The sequence below is a fragment of the Cricetulus griseus genome, chromosome 3, assembly GCF_003668045.3.
Source record: "Cricetulus griseus strain 17A/GY chromosome 3, alternate assembly CriGri-PICRH-1.0, whole genome shotgun sequence".
Classification (NCBI taxonomy): Eukaryota; Metazoa; Chordata; class Mammalia; order Rodentia; family Cricetidae; genus Cricetulus; species Cricetulus griseus.
Window position 1 is genome coordinate 23551894 of NC_048596.1, and position 11938 is coordinate 23563831.

General features: G+C 42.4%; 1 pseudogene across 1 annotated transcript; it reads right to left on the reverse strand.

Moving 5' to 3' along the window:
• Window positions 1–9793: 9793 nt before the first annotated feature.
• On the reverse strand, window positions 9794–11022 carry LOC100753620 (annotated as a pseudogene). The gene is made up of 2 exons (XR_004769455.1): window positions 10515–11022; window positions 9794–10052 (listed from the first exon to the last, which is right to left on the reverse strand). The product of XR_004769455.1 is annotated as a 40S ribosomal protein S6-like (transcript).
• Between the last annotated feature and the right edge of the window lie 916 nt (window positions 11023–11938).

Genomic DNA, 11938 nt, shown 5'->3' on the forward strand with positions numbered 1-11938 from the left:
GAAACCTGTTTCCCTGTTTGCTTTGGCCGGTACACTGTTAAGTTATTCAGAATTTACTGTCTTTGAAGTATTTTACAACACTGTAGAAAACGGATAGCAATACAAGTGGTCCTTGTGTGTAAAAATACCAGTACACTTTGCCCAGTAGAGAGGCAGTTGACACTTTCCCTGTGGCTATCAACCAGTTTTGCACTAATGTCTAAATTCACAATGGATTTCCTGACTGCCTATGTGAGCTCTTAGAATTCTCCTTTGAGCTAGTCATGACATCTTATTGACAGCCTCATGGGCTAGTAAAATAAAATCTCGGACACATTAGTTTCATATTTGTACATGAGTCACAATTCTAGCTTCATGAAAGATTTCTTTGTGTGTTAAAAGATGCTATCAAAAAGCCAAGAAGTCCTCCTACAAAATGGAAGCAAAAACCATGCAAATCATGTCTAGAATGTGTGTCCAGAATACATAAAGAACTGAGCTTCGATAATGCCAACAGCAGCAGTGGTGAAAAGCAATTAAAAATGGTCAAAGGTCTTGACTTGACAGTTCTCCAAAGAAAATATGTGAAGATGTTACGTTTGGTAACATCAAAGCCAGAGCTCTCCTGGCAGGAGAATAAGGACTGGGACAACAGGAAAGAAGCAAGCTGGCAGAGGACAGGAGCCTTTCCCCATCTGGCTTCACGTACCTAGCACCAGGCTGGAGAGAAGCCCTTGACATATAAACCAGGGAGACATGCTATATAAACATCCCATAAAGGGGCACACACCCTGTGGCCCAGGGCTTCCTTTTGGCTCCTCCCACCCCAGTACTCTAGCCACTCCCATCCTCAGGTGTCTTTTCCCTTCTGTCTGTTTCTGTCTCTGACCATGTGCCCCGGGAGGACTCCTTTGATGGAGAACACAAAAGCCTGGGATGGGGTGACCTCCGAACTCAGATCTACAGCCTGGCATGAAATGTATCCCCCTCCCATTTTTCTGGTTTGTTTTAATTGGCCAAAATGTCTAAACTTGCAATCCCTGACACCTTGGACTTCTCACTTTTTCTGAAGGCCCCTCCTGCCAGACAGCTGCTTACAGGCTAGCTGGTTTTCTCAGACCCTCACTCAAGACAGCATGCCTTTTCCTTTCCTATTCTCACCTCCTTCCTCTCCGAAGCTGCTCAGAGTTACAGACTACCTGCCTTGTTTTCCTCTCACACTAATGAAATTGTTCCTGAGCCCCCTCCCAATTATGTTTTAAAATTAACTTATCAACGAAACTATGGAGCCAGAAGGGAATACCATACTCTCTGGTGACACTCGGGCAGTCCTCACAGGCTCAGTCACCCATCTCCTCCAGGCCAATTAGAAAGCCAAATTATAGCAAGAGGCCCAGATAGGAGGTTTACTCAATATGAAAACTACAAAGGCCATCTTCAGAGTCCTGACTTGAGGTTTAGGTTTAAGTAGAGTGTAAGGGATATGCAGAGCTAAGCAATTCTGATGGAATCCTGGTTTCGCCCTTCATTGGCCCATCAGCATCTTAAACAGCCTCTCCTGCAAGGTGGTCTGACAAGTCTTCCTGACAAACCAAATTCCTCCTCTGGCTAGCAGAAAACTTCAGCATTTCCTGAGATTCCTGGGGAAATTCCAATTCCCTTTTCAGTATGGGGTTATAGTCAAAAGGAGGAGTATGCATTACTTTGTCTGAGTTAGACAAAGTTTGCTGTGAAGAGACACCATGACCAGGGCAACTCTTATAAAGGAAAAACATTTAGTTGGGTTGGCTTACATCTTCAGAGGTTCAGTCCATTATCATTATGACATGGTGGCATGTAGGCAGACATGGTGTTGGAGAAGCAGCTGAATGTCCTTCATCTTGACTTGCTGGTAACAGGAAGTGGTCTCAGCCACTGGGTTTGGCTTGAGCATATACGAGATCTCAAAGCCCGCCTCCACAGTAACATGCTTCCTCCACACATACACACAAGACCACACCTACTCCAACAAAGCCACACCCCCTAATAGGGCACATTTTCTTCCAAGCTTATCTTACCACATACTTATCTAGAATATTCTTCCTCCTTCGGGATGATTTCAATAAAGTGCTTGATGCTATTGGTCACATGAATATGAAAATCAAAGCTACAGTGAGGAACCCCTCACACCCACCAGGATGTCTATAATGGTCATTTTTTAAAGGAGTAATAGATGTTGGTTAGGCTGTGGAGAATGTGGGAATGTAAAATGGTGGTGTTGCTATTGTAAACAGGTTGGTGTTTTCTCAGAATATTAAACCTAGGATCCCTGCATGTTATGACAATTCTACCTCCAGTAGTAAATGCAGAAGATTTGGCCAGCTGTTTTGAATGACCGTGTCCATAGCAGCATTGCTAATGGCAGCCAAAGGTAAAGTAATATGAAGCCAGGTAAGGTGGAGCATACCTATAATCTTTGTACTCAGGAAACTGAGGCAGGAAGACCATGAGTCAAGGACGGCCTGGGGCTCCTGTCACAAAGTGAAAAAGGAAGGAAGGAAGGAAGGAAGGAAGGAAGGAAGGAAGGAAGGAAAGAAAGAAGGAAGAGGAGATGTGGGATAATCTTTTTGTACACTGTGAAGATGTGTCTCTGCTTAAGGTGCCTTCTGATTGGTTTAATAAAGAGCTGAATGTCCAATAGCTAGGCAGGAAGAGTAGGTGGGACTTCCAGGAAGAAAGAGGAACTCAGGAAGAATCTGAGGCATGCCAGATTAAGCCAGCCAGATTCAAAAGGAGTCTGATGTACAGTATGGAGGAGAGGTAATAAGCCATGTGGCAGAACATAGATTAATGTAAATGGGTTAATTTAAGTTATAAGAACTAGTTGTGAACAAGCTTAAAAGCAAGGCCAAGCTTTCATAATTATTAAGAAGTGTCCATGTCATTATTTGGGAACTGGCTGTCCAAAGAAAGTCCAACTACAAATAGAGAGAAGATCAAAGTATTTCCAACAGATGAATGAATGAATGAATGAATGAATGAATGAATGAAATGTATATAAATACAGTGGAATATTATTCAACTGTTTCAAGGAATAAAATGTAAATATATGCTACAACATGGGTGGGCTTTTTCTTAGAGTTTCTATTTCTGTGATGAAACACCGTTACCAAGAGCGACTTGAGGAGGAAAGGGTTTATGTTGCTTACACTTCCAGGTAACAATCCATGACTAAGGGAAGGAACTCAAGAGCAGGAATCTGGAGGAAGGATTGATGCAGAGGCCATGAAAGGGTGCTTCTTACTGCTTGCTTCCCGTGGATTGCTCAGTCTGCTTTCTTATAGCACCCAGGACCACCAGCCAGAGATGGCACCATCCACAGTGCACTTGGCTTCCCCCATCCATCACTAAATAATAAAATGCCCTATAGGCCTGCCTACAACTATATGTTATGGAGGTATGTTCTCAATGGAGGTTCTCTCCTCTCAGATGACTATAATTTGTGTCAAGTTAACATAAAACTGGCTAGCACAATTGACCTCTTGTCAATTTGACATACAAACACATCACTTTTAAGCTATAACATTACTTTTCTTCTTTATCTCCAAGGTCACATATTAATATCAACATCTCAATATAAAACATTTTACACACTTAAAACGTCCCACAACCTTACAAAATCAAATGCTTTAAAAGTTGTTTCTTTGAAACTATCTAGTTTTTTAAAATCCACAGTCTCTGTAAAACTCCAAAATCTCTTTAAAAGTTCATAGTCTCTCAACTGCAGGCTCCTGTAAAACAAAATAAATAAATAAATAAATAAATAAATACTTTCTTACTTCAAGAAGGAAGAACCAGGACACAGTCACAATCTAAATGAAGCAAATTCAAACTCTCAGTGTCTCAGTGTCCAATATCTAGAATCTATTCAGGATCTTCTGAGCTCCTCTAAGTGCTTGGGTAACCATCCACAGCACATGAAGTTTATTTTTTAGTCTTAGGCTGGCTCTACTCCACAAGTGCTGTTGTCCTTGGTAGCCATGGTTCTCTAGAGTAACAGAGCTTATGGAACAAATCTCTCTAGATAGATAGATAGATAGATAGATAGATAGATAGATAGATAGATAGGGAAATTATTGGAATGACTTACAGGCTGCAGTCCAACAATAACTGACTGTGAATGAAAAGTTCAAGAATCTAATAGTTTCTCAGTCCCATGATTCTGTGTGTCTCAATTGGTCTTCTGTATATGCTGGAATCCCAAAGAAGCAGGCTCCAAGGCCAGTGAAGGAATGGATATGCTGACAAGGTGAGGGCAAGCAGGAGAAGAATGAATGAACCCTTCCTTTTTCCATTGTCCTTATATAGGCTTTCAGCAGAATATGTGGCCCAGATTAAAGGTGTGCCTTCTCACCTCAAGATCTAAATTAAAGGCACGTGTCATTCTACCTCAAGATGTGGATCAAAGGCATGCTGTCTTCCTGCCTTAAGATCTGGGTCACAAGTGTGCCCTCCATTTCTGGATTGTAGTTCATTCCAGATATAGTCAAGCTGACAACCAAGAATAGCCAGTAGTCAGCCCATTGTATGGGCATCTCCAATCATGCTGGGGTCTTCTGCTACAATTGGGTTTGCAATTTTACCAATAGCTTTTCTGGGCTCTCTTCACAGTGCCAATCCTCAACTTCTCTTCACGATTCCTTTAATCCTGGTCCTCCAATGGCTACTGAGGCTGCATCTTTACCAATGGCCTCTCCTATCCTCTCATAGTGCCAGCCAAGCCTCAACTGCTGTCCATGACTTTTGTTGTTGTTGTTGTTTTGTTTTGTTTTGTTTTGTTTTTCAAGACAGAGTTATTCTGTGCAGCTCTGGCTATCCTGGAACTTGCTCTGTAGACCAGGCTGTCTTTGAATTGACAGAGATCCCACCTGCCTCTGCCTTCCAAGTGCTGAAATTAAAGGCATGTGCTACCATGCCTGGCTTCTCTATGATCTAATATCTTCAAAACCTGTACCACCTGGGAGACTCTTAAACACAACCAAAGTTCTAGACCAAAGTTCCAAAGTCTTTCAACAACCCTGTCATAAACAACACAGTCAGATCTGTCAGCAATACCCCACTTCTGGTACCAATTTCTGTGTTGACATGAAGCTGGAGGTAGCTGCAGAGAGATGTTAGGTATAGAGGTGAATGTGTGGGTCTGGAGCTCAGTTCTGGACTAGAGAGACACACCAGTGTGTAGATGGTCCTTTTGGCCAAACAAGTGGTTGCTAAGAGTAAAAAGGAATATCCACCCCAAGAAACAGGGTCCCCAGATGGTACAGACTCCAAGGAAGAGAGGAAACTGAGTGTGGTGTTGTGGAAGCTTCCCTTACACCAGGAACAGTAGTGATCTTACTCTTGACTGCTAGTAACTCTCTTGTGGAGTCAGTTCAGTGAATGCCTAATTTCTACTGAGAGAGCAGACACCATAGCTAAGATTTGTGTCCTTAAACAGAACTTTCTCAACAACACACCGTATGGTAGGATCTTTGCTGTAAAGATTAGCTTGCTTAACAACACTGCTAAGTAATTAGTCAATCTGACCTTAACAGGGGGAGACTTAATTCAAAAAGATTGCAGCCAGGAGGAAAGGGACTGTTGCAATGGGGAGGTGGACCGTTGCAATAGAGACAACACTGCAATCATAGGATCTATGAGGAGTTAGGCAGAAAGGGATTCTCTTAAAAATGAAGAAACAGCTGGAAAGAGCAGGTTGTGAAGAAATAGGACAAAAGGCTTAATGGGATAATTGTTATGATAAATCTTTCCACCAAAGCCACCCAAGCCCTATCGCCATGTGGGCGGTCTCTGCCAGCCACCCGAGTTCTGCCCCCGCATGGATGGACAAAATAATACAGAGACGTATTAGGTACAAAGCTGCTTGGCCAATGACTAGGATTCTCATCTGCTAGCTCAGTCTTAATTATCATAAATCTATGTATTTTATAAGACTTATCTTATCGGACGCCTTATTGGCGTCCCTCCTTGCCAGTGGATCACATTACGCTGCTGGAGGAAGAGCGGAGGGAAAAAGAGGGAACTTCCTGTTTCTCCTTGCTCAAATATGAGTCTCCTTGCTATGTCACTTCCGGCCTGGATCACTACTTCTCTACATTTCCCAGAATCCTCTTTGACTCCTAGTCCTGTCTAACTTGCTGTTTCATTGGCCAAACAGAACTTTATTAAACAATCAATAAGATAAACATACACAGGAGTACTTCCCCCATCAAATAGTAAATCAGAAGGTCTCACTCAGAGACTAGTCTGTTCTCAGGAGAGGCTGTGTGCTGGCTAGCCTGAGGGTGGTTCAACATGCAGGCATGGGGGAATCTGAAGAAAGGAGAAATGCTAACCAAAATTTGGCTGATAAGCAGTTTAGTTTGCCAGTTTGCTGAGTCTGGGTGGATTTGCTTTCGTATCACTTTTCCTCACTGCTGAGACAAATGCCTGATATAAATCAATTTAAGGGAGAAAGGGTCTGTTTTGATTCAAAAGTTTGAGGGTATAGTCCATCTCAGCAGGAACTGCATGGGGCAGGGGTATGGGGAGGCTGGTCACATTGTGTCCACAATCAGGACTTTCTCTGTTTTATTTGCTCTGGGACCCCCAGCTCACTGAATGGTGTCATCTACATTCGGGATGGGTCTTCCCATTGCAACTGAACCTCTGAGGAAGGATACTCACAGACAGACATATCCCTAGGTTTTTTTTTTTTATTCCCTAGGTCAAACTAACAATCAAACACATCACTTTTACTCCAGGCAAGTTGGCAATCATAATCAACTATCACGGCCTCTCTGTTGCCCTAGTTAAGTTACACAGGAAAGAGAGATTCTTTATGGTAAGCCATTTTTCAGAATACAAGAAAATGTGGGGTAAAGAAGCGAAGGATTCTGTTAACTCTCACACTGCTTCCCAGCGTCAAAGGATGCAGCTGAACCCTAACATTGTCAACACGCTCTGTGATGTGAATTGCATCCCTTCAGTCTGGGTGACAACTTTACCTTCTGAGGCTTTAGTCCAGGGTTTGATGGCTCACCCTGTTCCTTGTTTTTTAACTTCAGGAATATATTCACCAGCTCTTGCCTTCTTTATCACCTTCCCCCTTTCCTCACTCTATTTCAATGTCTTCCCTTCTTTTTATTTGTTTAGCAATATAAAAGAAATTCTGATATTAAACATTTAGATTTTTACTTTATTTCATGTGTGTGCCCCCCCACACACACGTGTGAACCACACCCAGTCTAGGAAGGAGAGGCATCAGGTACCCTAGAACTAGAATTACAAGTGGTTGTGAGCCACCGTGTAGGTGCTGGGAATTGAACCGGGATCCTCTGGAAGAACAGCCAGCACTCTTCTCTGTTAAACCATCTCTCCAGCCCTCTTGACTCTTCCTGTGAAGGGGTTGCCATGCCTGGCTCACACTCTGAAGTCTACCCTAAAGGCCCAATCCTCAACTGAAGGCAATGGATTTAGAGGGTTGTACCCTATGGACAGAACTCAGCTCCCATTAGTATTCTATTCCCAGAGGGCTTTGCTTTGATTTACAAATTTGTGTTAAGAGGCCCATATCAAGAACGTCGATATCAAGAATATCCAATATCAAGGATATTGAATCTAAAAATCCAGATTTCTAACTTTTCTTGAAAAATGGACTCTGCACCAATTCTGGCCTGTATGTAGTGTAAGTCTTCTAAGCTAGTTAATGAAGTCCCAGACAATGAAGTATGATACTGAATAGTTGTTTATAAAAACAGCTATTATTATGGATGCTGTTGCTTTCATATGGGCCATGTGAGGGGCTCTCCATCTCTACTCATCACTATTCACCTGACCTATTCAGTCACTCACATTTTCTGTGTGTCTATCCACTCCTGCAGCCAGCTGTTCCCTCTAGTACCAGAACCACTAAGCAAAGGGAATCTGCTCTCAGACATTTTGCTAGTCATGACACCAGTTGGGGGAAATTACATACTGTTTGTGCTGACTTATCTCATGATAACTTGATGTCATTAATTTAAGGTTGTCTGTGTCCTTAAACGTTTACCCGGACGTCTTATTGTTTTACAGGTGCACTGCCTCATGACCAACTTAAGAGATCATAAAATGTGAAGACACATGCTTGTTACCTCCTATAGATCAGGAGAGGCTGTTGGGAGTCACTGGTGGGTGCGAGAGGCCTGAGGGAACATTCCCATACTCCTTTTCTTCAGGACACAAAGCTAACTTAACTTGGGGCATAGACTTAATTCCTATAGTTCAAGCATTCAGAACACGAAGTCTTCGATCTCTGAGGTGTTTCTGGTTTCTCTTCTCTCAGAATGGGCTCCTTCCTGGTGTCTCCATAGCTTCCTGGGTCTGTTTCTATTCTTGCTCACCACGGCGTACTGTATAGCATGTTACTGTGCTCCACTTATAGGAGACCCATGACCAGCATGCCAAGCCTAGTCAGCCCTTGAGGGAAGATCCAGGGACCCAGGACACAGCCCCCTTCATTTCCACATTAGCCTTTCCCCAGAGCAGTTACTGGGAGAGGCTTGAAACCCTGATGCCCTTAGATATCATGTGACAAAACTCAGCACATCAATTTTCCAGTGACATTTAGTGTCCCTGGGCTCTGCCTTCTATCTCATCTGTACTCTAAGTAGCTTCCTATCTCTTGATCACAAGGTCCTCACAGAGGGTTTTATAGACAGCCCGTCTCTTCCATGGTCTCCTGGGAACAGACCTAAAAACGCCAATCAATTCATTTAGCTAGTTGGTGTTCTGCTGTCTCTGCGTCGTTTCCCGGTGCCCATTCAAATCGCAGTATTTACTCACCCCAGCCTGAATGGCAGCTTCCTCCAGCCTTTGACACAAGTGAGTGCATGACCTTTGGCCACTGGCAAAGGATAGGGTTGCACCCTTTCTCTCTATTCAAGGGCTGAGCTTTACTGTGGAAGTTCCCTAGATACCTTCAAGATCTGGGCTTGTGAAGTACAAGCTGGCTCTGCCAAGTGGAAGAGCCACTGGGTACTGGCTGTGTCTTCTCAGCATTCACAAAGCTCCCCCGTGTTCTGTCTTGATGCCTACAGGATGTTTGTTTTTGATTATGTGGGCATTTGTGTGGTATGATTTCTAAGGACACATTAATTCTACTTACCCATTTTCCAATCTGTTTATACATGCTTGAAATTGCTTTGACAAAATTTTCATTTACAGGTAACCAGGTAACGTTGTTAAGAGCCACAGTTACATAATACATATTATATATATATATATATATATATATATATATATATATATTATGTATACATATATATGTATATATATAATGTCATATATTACAAACATATATGTTAATATAAACTTTCGAAGGCCATAACACGTATACAGGGAAGTATATACATGGTGTCTGTAAAAGAGCCACTCACATCATCAGCACTCCAGTCAGATAGACGATTCTCATTCTCAGAGCACTCACCTCATGTCTTCTTCCGTTTCCAATCTTGTTCCTTGGTCCTCACCGATGACTTACAGCAAGATATTGTACATTCATTTGCTTGTTTTCAAATTGCTGGATGAAATTTTATCTACTTACTTGTACAGCATATTGCTTTGAAATACGTTTACAATGTGGAAAGACTAGATATACCTAATTAATATGAGTGTTGCTCTACATAATCATTACATTTGTTTGCTTTGCTCTTTATATAGATGGAACCATATCATGTATCCCCTCACATTTGCAATTCTTCTGCTGAACATTACATTTTTTTCAATGTGTGATTATTTATTTGTTATCCTTAAAGACTTATTTTTGACTGGACTCAGACTTAGAAGTAGAAGCTTTCAGTGAGGACAGCCTACATCTCTTGGCGATCTGTTCCTGGCGCTTTCTCTGGCTTCCTTCATTCTCTTGGCCAAAAGTTTAGCATATTCTGCAGCCTCCTCCTTGTTTTTCTTAGTTCGGTGTTTCTTAAGAGCAATACGACGCCGTTTGTGTTGCAGGACACATGGAGTAATAAGACACTGAATCTTGGGCGCTTTGGTCCTGGGCTGTTATGACAAATCTTTCTGCCAAAATCTGCCTGAGCCCCACCGCCACGTGTGAGCTTTACACCAGCCACCCGCCCGAGTTAGGCCCAAATGAATACACAGAAACTTGTATTAGGTTCAAAGCTGTTTGGTCAATGACTAGGATTCTCATCTGTTAGCTCAGTCTTAACTATCATAAACCTATATATTTTATAAGACTTATCTTATCGGCGCCTTATTGACGTCCCTCCTTGCCAGTGGATCACATTGTGCCACTGGAGCAGGAGCGGAGGGGAAAAGAGGGCTGCTTCCTGTTTCTCCTTCTTTATATATGAGTCTCCTTGCTATGTCACTTCCTGTCTGGATCACCACTTCTCTACTACATTTCCCAGAATCTTCTTTGACTCCTAGTCCTGTCTAACTTACTGTCCCATTGGCCAAACAGTATTTTATTTAACAATCAATAAGATAAACATACACAGTACATTCTCAATCACTGGGCTTCTTACCTTTTTTGTTTAAAGGCTTTCTTACAACATATTGGCGGACATCATCGTCTTTAGAGAGATTAAAAAGCTTTCGAATTCTGCTAGCTCTTTTAGGTCTCAACCAACGAGGAACAATAGTATCTGTCAGTTCAGGAATATCCTTCATTCCTTTTTTTACAATAAAAAAGTTGAGAACACTCAGATTGGCATCCACGATGCATCCTCAAACAGACTTGTGCTTCCTCTCTCCAGTTCTCCTTGGTCTATAACAAGAATGCCCCTTACTCAACACAGGGCACACTCTGCCATGGGTCAAAGTGCCTTGCTTTATGGGAAAACCTTGTTTGTCATTCCCGCCACTGATTTGGACCACATAGCCCTTCCACTCTTCACCCAGAGCATCAGCAGGTACTTCTGTGGCCGTGAGCTTCTCATAGAACATACGAAGCTTGCATTCATCGTCCACTTGGATGAGTTTCTGGCAGCTGGTGGCCGGGAAGGAGATATTCATCTTCATCTTCACACAGATGGCTGACTAGGAGGTGCCACAAAAAAGAGACCTAACTTTCACTTAACCCAGGTCACATAGTGAGCGCGCTCTCAATTCTCCCCCACATTGCATTTTTAAGATTCATCCGCATTATTGTGTTTAGTTGTAGTTTGTCCATGTTTTTTCTGTATAGTATTCTATTTTTCACTTAACCCAAAATTTATTCAACTACCTTAATTGGGTTACTTCTAGTTTCCTTCCTTCCTTCCTTCTTCTTTTTTTTTGTGGGGGGGTTTTGAGACAGGGTTTCTCTATGGCTTTAGAGGCCATCCTGGAACTAGCTCTTGTAGACCAGGCTGGTCTCGAACTCACAGAGATCCACCTGCCTCTGCCTCCCAAGCGCTGGGATTAAAGGCGTGCACCACCAATGTCCAGCTTGCTTCCTTCCTTCTTAATGGATTTGCTATGAATAGTCTAGTTCAGGTCTTTCAGTGATTATGAGCATTTCGTTGTTAAAGAATGGAATGAAACATTCATGTTTATTTAACATTAATCAGTATTATTCAGCACTGTTTCCAACTCTCTGCACCAGGATGCCAAGTTAAGGTCAGGGCCCATCTTCAGCATCTCTACATCAGCTGCCTTCTCCTTTGTCCACTCTGGTATGCAATCACCTGATCTGCCTTTGCCCCGTAGCAGTAAATGTCAGTGCTTTGCTGTATATGTATCGCCATGTTCTGTCTTCTGTGGATGATCCTTTGAGTCTTTTGCCATTTTTTTTCTCCTACAGGGCTTCTGATTTTAATGTAACATGTTTTCAGTGCTTTTAAAAGCAAGTTCTTTGTTTTTACTTTTATCTGTATGAGCATTTCACCTGCATGTATGCCTGTACATCACATATGTGACATTCCTGTGGAGGCAGAAGAGGGCATTAGATGCCCTG